Genomic DNA, 15,588 nt, shown 5'->3' with positions numbered 1-15,588 from the left:
AGCCAGCCGAGCCAGCATCTGCAGTATTTTCTTTTGATTGGTCTTGCCTGCTGTGGAATGAACGTTTAAACACGAGCTGCTGATTGTCAGCACCTCACCTCTTTCTCAATTGGCCGTTGCAATCTCACTCACTCGCTGTGAGACACGTCACGTCACGTCACTAGTTTTCTTTAAAGCGGTTTCCTTCCACGGCAGTGAGTTAGTGACTGAGACTGACTGACGGAGGTCCGTTGAGACACCACCTTCTCCCATCTGATCGGTGGCCGACTGGCAAATTTACCAATCTGTCAAGCAATCCTAGCAAGAAAGGAAAAAACGGCAACTTCTTTAAACTGATCCACTGTTGCAATTAGAAACGGTGGCAAAAATGTGGCCAGAGTGGGAGAGAACGGCAGTGCTTCTAGACTGCTTTAGACACAGTCAGCCAGAGACCAAAGAGGGAGGGAAAACAGGAGCGGAGATCTAATTCGCATCGAGCGCGTTATCGCTTCTCGGCCTTTTGGCTAAGATCAAGTGGTCAAGTGGGGGAAGGCAACCATTTGGAGCCTTCCTGCCATTGTATGCCGGGGGGATGCAGTCAGGGAGAAATCCCCTCGGGCAGAGTGTAGAGCTTTGGCTTGTAGAGCTTTGGCTTGATGTAATGTCACTGCAAGGAATCTGGAATGAATCTGTAAGGCAATAAGGCACCCCAGAGTGTCAGAAAAAAAAAAAGTTTCTGTTCTTATCAGTTTAATATCTGATATGTCCCCTATCTGGGGACCAAATATTAAATTGATTTTTGGAACAGGGAGATGGAACAAGAGCTTGCTCCATCCACTCCACGCATCGACCCAGTATTACAGTGTCTCTGGCAACGGTGCACCTCCCTGTGGGGAGATATTCAAAATGCTGAACGGATTTTTGGAGCCTGTATTATTACTCAGAATGCTGAGATATTGCAACTGTGGTTTTCTTGTTTACTCCTGGGATGGATGAGTGCCACTCCCTTTCTTCCTTTTCCCTCTTGCAGTTTTACCTTGGAGGGAAAGACGTCAGTCTCAGGTCACTTTTCAGGAAGCTGCAAGCCTGTGTATTGGGACGTGCCACCTTCCACAGACTTGGTCTCCTGACCTGAAACATTTAACTCCAGTTGTTGTGTGAAATATTACTGCAGTTTTAAACTGGCAGTTCCAGAATTAATTGTTTCCAAGTCAGACATTTCCCGAAACAGAGAGCGCGAGAGAGACACAATGTTAACGTTTAAACTGCCACAAGCGAGAGGCGAAATAACTTCACGTTGCTGACTTTAAAAATGCGAGCAGACAGTGCGTGTGTGTTTGGAGGGAGTGCACTGTGAATGGCCACATTGGAAGCTGTGAGATCAAACTGTGCTGCTAACTGAGTGTTAAGGTGAGTAAAAGGCACTGGTTTGGGTGGAGCATTGCGCTCAGGATGGGAGATTTTCTTGAACGGTGCCAATTAATCTGCACCAGAAAATCATCCCCTGACCGGGATTCGAACCCGGGTCTCAACGACTTTCAAATGTTGCGTCCTAACCACTAGACCACCAGGGGAGTTGCCCTCAGTCCCCTGCAAACATATACAGAAGGCTGAACACATGGCTCCCTACAGTAGCAGCAGTGTCACCAGCAGAGGGCTTGACTTGCCATTTCCACTTTGACACTCAGTCTTTTCACACTCAGTCAAATGGCAAACGTCTATTCAGGAGGTTATCGCTTCTCGGCTTCGGGACCGAATATTAAATTGAATTTTGCAACAGGGAGATGGAATAGGGGCTTGGCTCCGTCCACTCCACGCATCGACCCAGTATTGCAGTGTCTCTGGCAACGGTGCACCTCCCTGTGGGGAGATATTCAAAAGGAAAAACAGCTCTTTCCCAGCGTCTCTGTCCGTGTGTACGTATTATGACTGAGAATAAAGCTGATATATTGCACTTACTTTCTCAGCTCAGTGGTATTCTTTTCTTCTCCTGGGCTGAGTGCCGCTCGTTCGCTCGCTCGCTCGCACGCAGGCAGCGATTATAATTCAAACTGCAAAATAACTTAACTTTAAACAAGCAGGGTCTGAGTACAAATGAAAACTGCGCTCCTGGACTGGACGGACTGTCTGTTTGTCTCGGTGAGGAAAAGGCAGTGGTGGTGAGGGTGGAGCATTGCGCTCAGGAGGGGAGACTTTCTTTGAGTGGTGCCAATTAATCTGCACCAGAAAATCATCCCCCCGACCGGGATTGGAACCCGGGTCTCAACGATTTAAAAGGTTGCGTCCTCGACCACTGGGCCACCTGGGAACCGCCTGAGGAACCTGTCCGAGAGGCTGAGGACACGCACGCCTGCTCCACGAGCAGCAGCGACCAGCAGGGGGCCGACCGGCTGATCCTTCCCTTTCACAGGCAGGCTTCTGGCCCTCGATAAAACGACAAAGGTGTTCAGAAGGAAGGCCTGGGGGGAGGGAGGGAGGGAGGGACGGCCATTGGAAATCAGCACAAAGCAGGTCCCCTGGAATCTCACACCTCCGACCCAGGAAACAGGTCTCCTGGTCAAAGCAGTCCAGCCATTAACGTGACAATGGACAGGGCCCCGGCAGCTTGAGACACATCTTTCTTTCGATATGCAAGTTCTTTTTAAAAAGGTTTCCTTCCACAGCAGCTCTGAGTGAGAGACTGACTGACATACGTACACACACACACACACACACACACACACAACACCGTCACCCATCCGATTGGTGGACCGCGGGGTCGACAATCTAACTTTTCGTTTCGATGCAGGGGAGAGCGCGAACGCAGTCCCCCACTACCACAAATTTTGCAGTCGAGTATCCCGCATTTGGGGACATCGCAGGCGTCAGCGCACACCCCAAGTGCAATGGGCTAGCCTCGTCCTGGGAGATCCGCCTTCGGGATCACAGATTCTCCCCTGCCAGGTAAGTATGCCTTGTGTCGCCACACACTGCCACTAGACAGCATTCGCTACCTTTTACGATTGCAAGGGCAGGTTTTAAGAATCAAAACGTCCCTTCGCTCGCAACGTGCTGATGCTCTGAGAGATTAATTCCGCTCAAATATCGTACCGTATATCCGATGATACACTCTGGGAGAAAATACTGCAGCGATGCGGTGCCGGCGATGGTTGTTTGCATGTCGCCCTTCAAGGGAAATGTCCCGCCTCCAGTTGTTGCTGTAGCAATATATACACGCGCGTTGTCGTGGTAATATAGAACTGCAAGTTGCCGTTGTCGTGGTAGTTTCGAATCAGCACAAAGCAGGTGCACTCCCTGGAATGTCACACCTGCGTCCCAGAAAACAGGTCTCCTGGTCAAAGCAGTCCCGCCCCGCCCTGGGATTAACGTGACAATGGACAGGGCCCAGTCAGGGAGCAGCTTGAGAGACATCTTTCAATAGGCACTTCTGAAACATTAACGCCTTGTTTCTTTCGACAGTTTAACCAGCCTTTAACACGTCTTGTGTTTTTATTTCCCATTTCCAGCCCAGCCAGCCCAGCCAGCCGAGCCAGCATCTGCAGTATTTTCTTTTGATTGGTCTTGCCTGCTGTGGAATGAACGTTTAAACACGAGCTGCTGATTGTCAGCACCTCACCTCTTTCTCAATTGGCCGTTGCAATCTCACTCACTCGCTGTGAGACACGTCACGTCACGTCACTAGTTTTCTTTAAAGCGGTTTCCTTCCACGGCAGTGAGTTAGTGACTGAGACTGACTGACGGAGGTCCGTTGAGACACCACCTTCTCCCATCTGATCGGTGGCCGACTGGCAAATTTACCAATCTGTCAAGCAATCCTAGCAAGAAAGGAAAAAACGGCAACTTCTTTAAACTGATCCACTGTTGCAATTAGAAACGGTGGCAAAAATGTGGCCAGAGTGGGAGAGAACGGCAGTGCTTCTAGACTGCTTTAGACACAGTCAGCCAGAGACCAAAGAGGGAGGGAAAACAGGAGCGGAGATCTAATTCGCATCGAGCGCGTTATCGCTTCTCGGCCTTTTGGCTAAGATCAAGTGGTCAAGTGGGGGAAGGCAACCATTTGGAGCCTTCCTGCCATTGTATGCCGGGGGGATGCAGTCAGGGAGAAATCCCCTCGGGCAGAGTGTAGAGCTTTGGCTTGTAGAGCTTTGGCTTGATGTAATGTCACTGCAAGGAATCTGGAATGAATCTGTAAGGCAATAAGGCACCCCAGAGTGTCAGAAAAAAAAAAAGTTTCTGTTCTTATCAGTTTAATATCTGATATGTCCCCTATCTGGGGACCAAATATTAAATTGATTTTTGGAACAGGGAGATGGAACAAGAGCTTGCTCCATCCACTCCACGCATCGACCCAGTATTACAGTGTCTCTGGCAACGGTGCACCTCCCTGTGGGGAGATATTCAAAATGCTGAACGGATTTTTGGAGCCTGTATTATTACTCAGAATGCTGAGATATTGCAACTGTGGTTTTCTTGTTTACTCCTGGGATGGATGAGTGCCACTCCCTTTCTTCCTTTTCCCTCTTGCAGTTTTACCTTGGAGGGAAAGACGTCAGTCTCAGGTCACTTTTCAGGAAGCTGCAAGCCTGTGTATTGGGACGTGCCACCTTCCACAGACTTGGTCTCCTGACCTGAAACATTTAACTCCAGTTGTTGTGTGAAATATTACTGCAGTTTTAAACTGGCAGTTCCAGAATTAATTGTTTCCAAGTCAGACATTTCCCGAAACAGAGAGCGCGAGAGAGACACAATGTTAACGTTTAAACTGCCACAAGCGAGAGGCGAAATAACTTCACGTTGCTGACTTTAAAAATGCGAGCAGACAGTGCGTGTGTGTTTGGAGGGAGTGCACTGTGAATGGCCACATTGGAAGCTGTGAGATCAAACTGTGCTGCTAACTGAGTGTTAAGGTGAGTAAAAGGCACTGGTTTGGGTGGAGCATTGCGCTCAGGATGGGAGATTTTCTTGAACGGTGCCAATTAATCTGCACCAGAAAATCATCCCCTGACCGGGATTCGAACCCGGGTCTCAACGACTTTCAAATGTTGCGTCCTAACCACTAGACCACCAGGGGAGTTGCCCTCAGTCCCCTGCAAACATATACAGAAGGCTGAACACATGGCTCCCTACAGTAGCAGCAGTGTCACCAGCAGAGGGCTTGACTTGCCATTTCCACTTTGACACTCAGTCTTTTCACACTCAGTCAAATGGCAAACGTCTATTCAGGAGGTTATCGCTTCTCGGCTTCGGGACCGAATATTAAATTGAATTTTGCAACAGGGAGATGGAATAGGGGCTTGGCTCCGTCCACTCCACGCATCGACCCAGTATTGCAGTGTCTCTGGCAACGGTGCACCTCCCTGTGGGGAGATATTCAAAAGGAAAAACAGCTCTTTCCCAGCGTCTCTGTCCGTGTGTACGTATTATGACTGAGAATAAAGCTGATATATTGCACTTACTTTCTCAGCTCAGTGCTATTCTTTTCTTCTCCTGGGCTGAGTGCCGCTCGTTCGCTCGCTCGCTCGCACGCAGGCAGCGATTATAATTCAAACTGCAAAATAACTTAACTTTAAACAAGCAGGGTCTGAGTACAAATGAAAACTGCGCTCCTGGACTGGACGGACTGTCTGTTTGTCTCGGTGAGGAAAAGGCAGTGGTGGTGAGGGTGGAGCATTGCGCTCAGGAGGGGAGACTTTCTTTGAGTGGTGCCAATTAATCTGCACCAGAAAATCATCCCCCCGACCGGGATTGGAACCCGGGTCTCAACGATTTAAAAGGTTGCGTCCTCGACCACTGGGCCACCTGGGAACCGCCTGAGGAACCTGTCCGAGAGGCTGAGGACACGCACGCCTGCTCCACGAGCAGCAGCGACCAGCAGGGGGCCGACCGGCTGATCCTTCCCTTTCACAGGCAGGCTTCTGGCCCTCGATAAAACGACAAAGGTGTTCAGAAGGAAGGCCTGGGGGGAGGGAGGGAGGGAGGGACGGCCATTGGAAATCAGCACAAAGCAGGTCCCCTGGAATCTCACACCTCCGACCCAGGAAACAGGTCTCCTGGTCAAAGCAGTCCAGCCATTAACGTGACAATGGACAGGGCCCCGGCAGCTTGAGACACATCTTTCTTTCGATATGCAAGTTCTTTTTAAAAAGGTTTCCTTCCACAGCAGCTCTGAGTGAGAGACTGACTGACATACGTACACACACACACACACACACACACACACACAACACCGTCACCCATCCGATTGGTGGACCGCGGGGTCGACAATCTAACTTTTCGTTTCGATGCAGGGGAGAGCGCGAACGCAGTCCCCCACTACCACAAATTTTGCAGTCGAGTATCCCGCATTTGGGGACATCGCAGGCGTCAGCGCACACCCCAAGTGCAATGGGCTAGCCTCGTCCTGGGAGATCCGCCTTCGGGATCACAGATTCTCCCCTGCCAGGTAAGTATGCCTTGTGTCGCCACACACTGCCACTAGACAGCATTCGCTACCTTTTACGATTGCAAGGGCAGGTTTTAAGAATCAAAACGTCCCTTCGCTCGCAACGTGCTGATGCTCTGAGAGATTAATTCCGCTCAAATATCGTACCGTATATCCGATGATACACTCTGGGAGAAAATACTGCAGCGATGCGGTGCCGGCGATGGTTGTTTGCATGTCGCCCTTCAAGGGAAATGTCCCGCCTCCAGTTGTTGCTGTAGCAATATATACACGCGCGTTGTCGTGGTAATATAGAACTGCAAGTTGCCGTTGTCGTGGTCGTTTCGAATCAGCACAAAGCAGGTGCACTCCCTGGAATGTCACACCTGCGTCCCAGAAAACAGGTCTCCTGGTCAAAGCAGTCCCGCCCCCGCCCTGGGATTAACGTGACAATGGACAGGGCCCAGTCAGGGAGCAGCTTGAGAGACATCTTTCAATAGGCACTTCTGAAACATTAACGCCTTGTTTCTTTCGACAGTTTAACCAGCCTTTAACACGCCTTGTGTATTTATTTCCCATTTCCAGCCAGCCAGCCCAGCCAGCCGAGCCAGCATCTGCAGTATTTTCTTTTGATTGGTCTTGCCTGCTGTGGAATGAACGTTGAAACACGAGCTGCTGATTGTCAGCACCTCACCTCTTTCTCAATTGGCCGTTGCAATCTCACTCACTCGCTGTGAGACACGTCACGTCACGTCACTAGTTTTCTTTAAAGCGGTTTCCTTCCACGGCAGTGAGTTAGTGACTGAGACTGACTGACGGAGGTCCGTTGAGACACCACCTTCTCCCATCTGATCGGTGGCCGACTGGCAAATTTACCAATCTGTCAAGCAATCCTAGCAAGAAAGGAAAAAACGGCAACTTCTTTAAACTGATCCACTGTTGCAATTAGAAACGGTGGCAAAAATGTGGCCAGAGTGGGAGAGAACGGCAGTGCTTCTAGACTGCTTTAGACACAGTCAGCCAGAGACCAAAGAGGGAGGGAAAACAGGAGCGGAGATCTAATTCGCATCGAGCGCGTTATCGCTTCTCGGCCTTTTGGCTAAGATCAAGTGGTCAAGTGGGGGAAGGCAACCATTTGGAGCCTTCCTGCCATTGTATGCCGGGGGGATGCAGTCAGGGAGAAATCCCCTCGGGCAGAGTGTAGAGCTTTGGCTTGTAGAGCTTTGGCTTGATGTAATGTCACTGCAAGGAATCTGGAATGAATCTGTAAGGCAATAAGGCACCCCAGAGTGTCAGAAAAAAAAAAAGTTTCTGTTCTTATCAGTTTAATATCTGATATGTCCCCTATCTGGGGACCAAATATTAAATTGATTTTTGGAACAGGGAGATGGAACAAGAGCTTGCTCCATCCACTCCACGCATCGACCCAGTATTACAGTGTCTCTGGCAACGGTGCACCTCCCTGTGGGGAGATATTCAAAATGCTGAACGGATTTTTGGAGCCTGTATTATTACTCAGAATGCTGAGATATTGCAACTGTGGTTTTCTTGTTTACTCCTGGGATGGATGAGTGCCACTCCCTTTCTTCCTTTTCCCTCTTGCAGTTTTACCTTGGAGGGAAAGACGTCAGTCTCAGGTCACTTTTCAGGAAGCTGCAAGCCTGTGTATTGGGACGTGCCACCTTCCACAGACTTGGTCTCCTGACCTGAAACATTTAACTCCAGTTGTTGTGTGAAATATTACTGCAGTTTTAAACTGGCAGTTCCAGAATTAATTGTTTCCAAGTCAGACATTTCCCGAAACAGAGAGCGCGAGAGAGACACAATGTTAACGTTTAAACTGCCACAAGCGAGAGGCGAAATAACTTCACGTTGCTGACTTTAAAAATGCGAGCAGACAGTGCGTGTGTGTTTGGAGGGAGTGCACTGTGAATGGCCACATTGGAAGCTGTGAGATCAAACTGTGCTGCTAACTGAGTGTTAAGGTGAGTAAAAGGCACTGGTTTGGGTGGAGCATTGCGCTCAGGATGGGAGATTTTCTTGAACGGTGCCAATTAATCTGCACCAGAAAATCATCCCCTGACCGGGATTCGAACCCGGGTCTCAACGACTTTCAAATGTTGCGTCCTAACCACTAGACCACCAGGGGAGTTGCCCTCAGTCCCCTGCAAACATATACAGAAGGCTGAACACATGGCTCCCTACAGTAGCAGCAGTGTCACCAGCAGAGGGCTTGACTTGCCATTTCCACTTTGACACTCAGTCTTTTCACACTCAGTCAAATGGCAAACGTCTATTCAGGAGGTTATCGCTTCTCGGCTTCGGGACCGAATATTAAATTGAATTTTGCAACAGGGAGATGGAATAGGGGCTTGGCTCCGTCCACTCCACGCATCGACCCAGTATTGCAGTGTCTCTGGCAACGGTGCACCTCCCTGTGGGGAGATATTCAAAAGGAAAAACAGCTCTTTCCCAGCGTCTCTGTCCGTGTGTACGTATTATGACTGAGAATAAAGCTGATATATTGCACTTACTTTCTCAGCTCAGTGCTATTCTTTTCTTCTCCTGGGCTGAGTGCCGCTCGTTCGCTCGCTCGCTCGCACGCAGGCAGCGATTATAATTCAAACTGCAAAATAACTTAACTTTAAACAAGCAGGGTCTGAGTACAAATGAAAACTGCGCTCCTGGACTGGACGGACTGTCTGTTTGTCTCGGTGAGGAAAAGGCAGTGGTGGTGAGGGTGGAGCATTGCGCTCAGGAGGGGAGACTTTCTTTGAGTGGTGCCAATTAATCTGCACCAGAAAATCATCCCCCCGACCGGGATTGGAACCCGGGTCTCAACGATTTAAAAGGTTGCGTCCTCGACCACTGGGCCACCTGGGAACCGCCTGAGGAACCTGTCCGAGAGGCTGAGGACACGCACGCCTGCTCCACGAGCAGCAGCGACCAGCAGGGGGCCGACCGGCTGATCCTTCCCTTTCACAGGCAGGCTTCTGGCCCTCGATAAAACGACAAAGGTGTTCAGAAGGAAGGCCTGGGGGGAGGGAGGGAGGGAGGGACGGCCATTGGAAATCAGCACAAAGCAGGTCCCCTGGAATCTCACACCTCCGACCCAGGAAACAGGTCTCCTGGTCAAAGCAGTCCAGCCATTAACGTGACAATGGACAGGGCCCCGGCAGCTTGAGACACATCTTTCTTTCGATATGCAAGTTCTTTTTAAAAAGGTTTCCTTCCACAGCAGCTCTGAGTGAGAGACTGACTGACATACGTACACACACACACACACACACACACACACACAACACCGTCACCCATCCGATTGGTGGACCGCGGGGTCGACAATCTAACTTTTCGTTTCGATGCAGGGGAGAGCGCGAACGCAGTCCCCCACTACCACAAATTTTGCAGTCGAGTATCCCGCATTTGGGGACATCGCAGGCGTCAGCGCACACCCCAAGTGCAATGGGCTAGCCTCGTCCTGGGAGATCCGCCTTCGGGATCACAGATTCTCCCCTGCCAGGTAAGTATGCCTTGTGTCGCCACACACTGCCACTAGACAGCATTCGCTACCTTTTACGATTGCAAGGGCAGGTTTTAAGAATCAAAACGTCCCTTCGCTCGCAACGTGCTGATGCTCTGAGAGATTAATTCCGCTCAAATATCGTACCGTATATCCGATGATACACTCTGGGAGAAAATACTGCAGCGATGCGGTGCCGGCGATGGTTGTTTGCATGTCGCCCTTCAAGGGAAATGTCCCGCCTCCAGTTGTTGCTGTAGCAATATATACACGCGCGTTGTCGTGGTAATATAGAACTGCAAGTTGCCGTTGTCGTGGTCGTTTCGAATCAGCACAAAGCAGGTGCACTCCCTGGAATGTCACACCTGCGTCCCAGAAAACAGGTCTCCTGGTCAAAGCAGTCCCGCCCCCGCCCTGGGATTAACGTGACAATGGACAGGGCCCAGTCAGGGAGCAGCTTGAGAGACATCTTTCAATAGGCACTTCTGAAACATTAACGCCTTGTTTCTTTCGACAGTTTAACCAGCCTTTAACACGCCTTGTGTATTTATTTCCCATTTCCAGCCAGCCAGCCCAGCCAGCCGAGCCAGCATCTGCAGTATTTTCTTTTGATTGGTCTTGCCTGCTGTGGAATGAACGTTGAAACACGAGCTGCTGATTGTCAGCACCTCACCTCTTTCTCAATTGGCCGTTGCAATCTCACTCACTCGCTGTGAGACACGTCACGTCACGTCACTAGTTTTCTTTAAAGCGGTTTCCTTCCACGGCAGTGAGTTAGTGACTGAGACTGACTGACGGAGGTCCGTTGAGACACCACCTTCTCCCATCTGATCGGTGGCCGACTGGCAAATTTACCAATCTGTCAAGCAATCCTAGCAAGAAAGGAAAAAACGGCAACTTCTTTAAACTGATCCACTGTTGCAATTAGAAACGGTGGCAAAAATGTGGCCAGAGTGGGAGAGAACGGCAGTGCTTCTAGACTGCTTTAGACACAGTCAGCCAGAGACCAAAGAGGGAGGGAAAACAGGAGCGGAGATCTAATTCGCATCGAGCGCGTTATCGCTTCTCGGCCTTTTGGCTAAGATCAAGTGGTCAAGTGGGGGAAGGCAACCATTTGGAGCCTTCCTGCCATTGTATGCCGGGGGGATGCAGTCAGGGAGAAATCCCCTCGGGCAGAGTGTAGAGCTTTGGCTTGTAGAGCTTTGGCTTGATGTAATGTCACTGCAAGGAATCTGGAATGAATCTGTAAGGCAATAAGGCACCCCAGAGTGTCAGAAAAAAAAAAAGTTTCTGTTCTTATCAGTTTAATATCTGATATGTCCCCTATCTGGGGACCAAATATTAAATTGATTTTTGGAACAGGGAGATGGAACAAGAGCTTGCTCCATCCACTCCACGCATCGACCCAGTATTACAGTGTCTCTGGCAACGGTGCACCTCCCTGTGGGGAGATATTCAAAATGCTGAACGGATTTTTGGAGCCTGTATTATTACTCAGAATGCTGAGATATTGCAACTGTGGTTTTCTTGTTTACTCCTGGGATGGATGAGTGCCACTCCCTTTCTTCCTTTTCCCTCTTGCAGTTTTACCTTGGAGGGAAAGACGTCAGTCTCAGGTCACTTTTCAGGAAGCTGCAAGCCTGTGTATTGGGACGTGCCACCTTCCACAGACTTGGTCTCCTGACCTGAAACATTTAACTCCAGTTGTTGTGTGAAATATTACTGCAGTTTTAAACTGGCAGTTCCAGAATTAATTGTTTCCAAGTCAGACATTTCCCGAAACAGAGAGCGCGAGAGAGACACAATGTTAACGTTTAAACTGCCACAAGCGAGAGGCGAAATAACTTCACGTTGCTGACTTTAAAAATGCGAGCAGACAGTGCGTGTGTGTTTGGAGGGAGTGCACTGTGAATGGCCACATTGGAAGCTGTGAGATCAAACTGTGCTGCTAACTGAGTGTTAAGGTGAGTAAAAGGCACTGGTTTGGGTGGAGCATTGCGCTCAGGATGGGAGATTTTCTTGAACGGTGCCAATTAATCTGCACCAGAAAATCATCCCCTGACCGGGATTCGAACCCGGGTCTCAACGACTTTCAAATGTTGCGTCCTAACCACTAGACCACCAGGGGAGTTGCCCTCAGTCCCCTGCAAACATATACAGAAGGCTGAACACATGGCTCCCTACAGTAGCAGCAGTGTCACCAGCAGAGGGCTTGACTTGCCATTTCCACTTTGACACTCAGTCTTTTCACACTCAGTCAAATGGCAAACGTCTATTCAGGAGGTTATCGCTTCTCGGCTTCGGGACCGAATATTAAATTGAATTTTGCAACAGGGAGATGGAATAGGGGCTTGGCTCCGTCCACTCCACGCATCGACCCAGTATTGCAGTGTCTCTGGCAACGGTGCACCTCCCTGTGGGGAGATATTCAAAAGGAAAAACAGCTCTTTCCCAGCGTCTCTGTCCGTGTGTACGTATTATGACTGAGAATAAAGCTGATATATTGCACTTACTTTCTCAGCTCAGTGCTATTCTTTTCTTCTCCTGGGCTGAGTGCCGCTCGTTCGCTCGCTCGCTCGCACGCAGGCAGCGATTATAATTCAAACTGCAAAATAACTTAACTTTAAACAAGCAGGGTCTGAGTACAAATGAAAACTGCGCTCCTGGACTGGACGGACTGTCTGTTTGTCTCGGTGAGGAAAAGGCAGTGGTGGTGAGGGTGGAGCATTGCGCTCAGGAGGGGAGACTTTCTTTGAGTGGTGCCAATTAATCTGCACCAGAAAATCATCCCCCCGACCGGGATTGGAACCCGGGTCTCAACGATTTAAAAGGTTGCGTCCTCGACCACTGGGCCACCTGGGAACCGCCTGAGGAACCTGTCCGAGAGGCTGAGGACACGCACGCCTGCTCCACGAGCAGCAGCGACCAGCAGGGGGCCGACCGGCTGATCCTTCCCTTTCACAGGCAGGCTTCTGGCCCTCGATAAAACGACAAAGGTGTTCAGAAGGAAGGCCTGGGGGGAGGGAGGGAGGGAGGGACGGCCATTGGAAATCAGCACAAAGCAGGTCCCCTGGAATCTCACACCTCCGACCCAGGAAACAGGTCTCCTGGTCAAAGCAGTCCAGCCATTAACGTGACAATGGACAGGGCCCCGGCAGCTTGAGACACATCTTTCTTTCGATATGCAAGTTCTTTTTAAAAAGGTTTCCTTCCACAGCAGCTCTGAGTGAGAGACTGACTGACATACGTACACACACACACACACACACACACACACACAACACCGTCACCCATCCGATTGGTGGACCGCGGGGTCGACAATCTAACTTTTCGTTTCGATGCAGGGGAGAGCGCGAACGCAGTCCCCCACTACCACAAATTTTGCAGTCGAGTATCCCGCATTTGGGGACATCGCAGGCGTCAGCGCACACCCCAAGTGCAATGGGCTAGCCTCGTCCTGGGAGATCCGCCTTCGGGATCACAGATTCTCCCCTGCCAGGTAAGTATGCCTTGTGTCGCCACACACTGCCACTAGACAGCATTCGCTACCTTTTACGATTGCAAGGGCAGGTTTTAAGAATCAAAACGTCCCTTCGCTCGCAACGTGCTGATGCTCTGAGAGATTAATTCCGCTCAAATATCGTACCGTATATCCGATGATACACTCTGGGAGAAAATACTGCAGCGATGCGGTGCCGGCGATGGTTGTTTGCATGTCGCCCTTCAAGGGAAATGTCCCGCCTCCAGTTGTTGCTGTAGCAATATATACACGCGCGTTGTCGTGGTAATATAGAACTGCAAGTTGCCGTTGTCGTGGTCGTTTCGAATCAGCACAAAGCAGGTGCACTCCCTGGAATGTCACACCTGCGTCCCAGAAAACAGGTCTCCTGGTCAAAGCAGTCCCGCCCCCGCCCTGGGATTAACGTGACAATGGACAGGGCCCAGTCAGGGAGCAGCTTGAGAGACATCTTTCAATAGGCACTTCTGAAACATTAACGCCTTGTTTCTTTCGACAGTTTAACCAGCCTTTAACACGCCTTGTGTATTTATTTCCCATTTCCAGCCAGCCAGCCCAGCCAGCCGAGCCAGCATCTGCAGTATTTTCTTTTGATTGGTCTTGCCTGCTGTGGAATGAACGTTGAAACACGAGCTGCTGATTGTCAGCACCTCACCTCTTTCTCAATTGGCCGTTGCAATCTCACTCACTCGCTGTGAGACACGTCACGTCACGTCACTAGTTTTCTTTAAAGCGGTTTCCTTCCACGGCAGTGAGTTAGTGACTGAGACTGACTGACGGAGGTCCGTTGAGACACCACCTTCTCCCATCTGATCGGTGGCCGACTGGCAAATTTACCAATCTGTCAAGCAATCCTAGCAAGAAAGGAAAAAACGGCAACTTCTTTAAACTGATCCACTGTTGCAATTAGAAACGGTGGCAAAAATGTGGCCAGAGTGGGAGAGAACGGCAGTGCTTCTAGACTGCTTTAGACACAGTCAGCCAGAGACCAAAGAGGGAGGGAAAACAGGAGCGGAGATCTAATTCGCATCGAGCGCGTTATCGCTTCTCGGCCTTTTGGCTAAGATCAAGTGGTCAAGTGGGGGAAGGCAACCATTTGGAGCCTTCCTGCCATTGTATGCCGGGGGGATGCAGTCAGGGAGAAATCCCCTCGGGCAGAGTGTAGAGCTTTGGCTTGTAGAGCTTTGGCTTGATGTAATGTCACTGCAAGGAATCTGGAATGAATCTGTAAGGCAATAAGGCACCCCAGAGTGTCAGAAAAAAAAAAAGTTTCTGTTCTTATCAGTTTAATATCTGATATGTCCCCTATCTGGGGACCAAATATTAAATTGATTTTTGGAACAGGGAGATGGAACAAGAGCTTGCTCCATCCACTCCACGCATCGACCCAGTATTACAGTGTCTCTGGCAACGGTGCACCTCCCTGTGGGGAGATATTCAAAATGCTGAACGGATTTTTGGAGCCTGTATTATTACTCAGAATGCTGAGATATTGCAACTGTGGTTTTCTTGTTTACTCCTGGGATGGATGAGTGCCACTCCCTTTCTTCCTTTTCCCTCTTGCAGTTTTACCTTGGAGGGAAAGACGTCAGTCTCAGGTCACTTTTCAGGAAGCTGCAAGCCTGTGTATTGGGACGTGCCACCTTCCACAGACTTGGTCTCCTGACCTGAAACATTTAACTCCAGTTGTTGTGTGAAATATTACTGCAGTTTTAAACTGGCAGTTCCAGAATTAATTGTTTCCAAGTCAGACATTTCCCGAAACAGAGAGCGCGAGAGAGACACAATGTTAACGTTTAAACTGCCACAAGCGAGAGGCGAAATAACTTCACGTTGCTGACTTTAAAAATGCGAGCAGACAGTGCGTGTGTGTTTGGAGGGAGTGCACTGTGAATGGCCACATTGGAAGCTGTGAGATCAAACTGTGCTGCTAACTGAGTGTTAAGGTGAGTAAAAGGCACTGGTTTGGGTGGAGCATTGCGCTCAGGATGGGAGATTTTCTTGAACGGTGCCAATTAATCTGCACCAGAAAATCATCCCCTGACCGGGATTCGAACCCGGGTCTCAACGAGTTTTAAATGTTGCGTCCTAACCACTGGACCACCAGGGGAGTTGCCCTCAATCCCCTGCAAACATATACAGAAGGCTGAA

The 15,588-nt window shown here is 49.9% G+C and overlaps 13 non-coding genes and 4 pseudogenes across 13 annotated transcripts; 9 read left to right on the top strand and 8 right to left on the bottom strand.

The window, feature by feature from the left end:
* Positions 1-666: 666 nt before the first annotated feature.
* Positions 667-867, top strand: LOC137328756 (U2 spliceosomal RNA). Its single transcript, XR_010964848.1, has one exon. It is a non-coding gene; the product is annotated as a U2 spliceosomal RNA (small nuclear RNA).
* Positions 868-1,479: 612 nt separating this feature from the next.
* On the bottom strand, positions 1,480-1,553 carry trnas-uga (transfer RNA serine (anticodon UGA)). Its single transcript has one exon. It is a non-coding gene; the product is annotated as a tRNA-Ser (tRNA).
* A 158-nt stretch (positions 1,554-1,711) lies between these two features.
* On the top strand, positions 1,712-1,840 carry LOC137330532 (U2 spliceosomal RNA; annotated as a pseudogene).
* Positions 1,841-2,764: 924 nt separating this feature from the next.
* On the bottom strand, positions 2,765-2,930 carry LOC137329534 (U1 spliceosomal RNA). Its single transcript, XR_010964948.1, has one exon. It is a non-coding gene; the product is annotated as a U1 spliceosomal RNA (small nuclear RNA).
* Positions 2,931-4,163: 1,233 nt separating this feature from the next.
* LOC137328755 (U2 spliceosomal RNA) lies at positions 4,164-4,364 on the top strand. Its single transcript, XR_010964847.1, has one exon. It is a non-coding gene; the product is annotated as a U2 spliceosomal RNA (small nuclear RNA).
* Positions 4,365-4,976: 612 nt separating this feature from the next.
* trnas-uga (transfer RNA serine (anticodon UGA)) lies at positions 4,977-5,050 on the bottom strand. Its single transcript has one exon. It is a non-coding gene; the product is annotated as a tRNA-Ser (tRNA).
* Positions 5,051-5,208: 158 nt separating this feature from the next.
* LOC137330530 (U2 spliceosomal RNA) lies at positions 5,209-5,337 on the top strand (annotated as a pseudogene).
* Positions 5,338-6,263: 926 nt separating this feature from the next.
* Positions 6,264-6,429, bottom strand: LOC137329522 (U1 spliceosomal RNA). The gene has a single exon (XR_010964947.1). It is a non-coding gene; the product is annotated as a U1 spliceosomal RNA (small nuclear RNA).
* Positions 6,430-7,662: 1,233 nt separating this feature from the next.
* On the top strand, positions 7,663-7,863 carry LOC137328754 (U2 spliceosomal RNA). The gene has a single exon (XR_010964846.1). It is a non-coding gene; the product is annotated as a U2 spliceosomal RNA (small nuclear RNA).
* A 612-nt stretch (positions 7,864-8,475) lies between these two features.
* On the bottom strand, positions 8,476-8,549 carry trnas-uga (transfer RNA serine (anticodon UGA)). Its single transcript has one exon. It is a non-coding gene; the product is annotated as a tRNA-Ser (tRNA).
* A 158-nt stretch (positions 8,550-8,707) lies between these two features.
* LOC137330529 (U2 spliceosomal RNA) lies at positions 8,708-8,836 on the top strand (annotated as a pseudogene).
* A 926-nt stretch (positions 8,837-9,762) lies between these two features.
* LOC137329511 (U1 spliceosomal RNA) lies at positions 9,763-9,928 on the bottom strand. Its single transcript, XR_010964946.1, has one exon. It is a non-coding gene; the product is annotated as a U1 spliceosomal RNA (small nuclear RNA).
* A 1,233-nt stretch (positions 9,929-11,161) lies between these two features.
* Positions 11,162-11,362, top strand: LOC137328753 (U2 spliceosomal RNA). The gene has a single exon (XR_010964845.1). It is a non-coding gene; the product is annotated as a U2 spliceosomal RNA (small nuclear RNA).
* A 612-nt stretch (positions 11,363-11,974) lies between these two features.
* Positions 11,975-12,048, bottom strand: trnas-uga (transfer RNA serine (anticodon UGA)). Its single transcript has one exon. It is a non-coding gene; the product is annotated as a tRNA-Ser (tRNA).
* A 158-nt stretch (positions 12,049-12,206) lies between these two features.
* LOC137330528 (U2 spliceosomal RNA) lies at positions 12,207-12,335 on the top strand (annotated as a pseudogene).
* A 926-nt stretch (positions 12,336-13,261) lies between these two features.
* Positions 13,262-13,427, bottom strand: LOC137329499 (U1 spliceosomal RNA). The gene has a single exon (XR_010964944.1). It is a non-coding gene; the product is annotated as a U1 spliceosomal RNA (small nuclear RNA).
* Positions 13,428-14,660: 1,233 nt separating this feature from the next.
* On the top strand, positions 14,661-14,861 carry LOC137328752 (U2 spliceosomal RNA). The gene has a single exon (XR_010964844.1). It is a non-coding gene; the product is annotated as a U2 spliceosomal RNA (small nuclear RNA).
* Positions 14,862-15,588: the final 727 nt, after the last annotated feature.

The sequence above is a fragment of the Heptranchias perlo genome, chromosome 12, assembly GCF_035084215.1.
Source record: "Heptranchias perlo isolate sHepPer1 chromosome 12, sHepPer1.hap1, whole genome shotgun sequence".
Lineage (NCBI taxonomy): Eukaryota > Metazoa > Chordata > Chondrichthyes > Hexanchiformes > Hexanchidae > Heptranchias > Heptranchias perlo.
The sequence above is the reverse complement of the archived record's forward strand: the minus strand, read 5'-3'. Positions and strand labels throughout refer to the sequence as shown.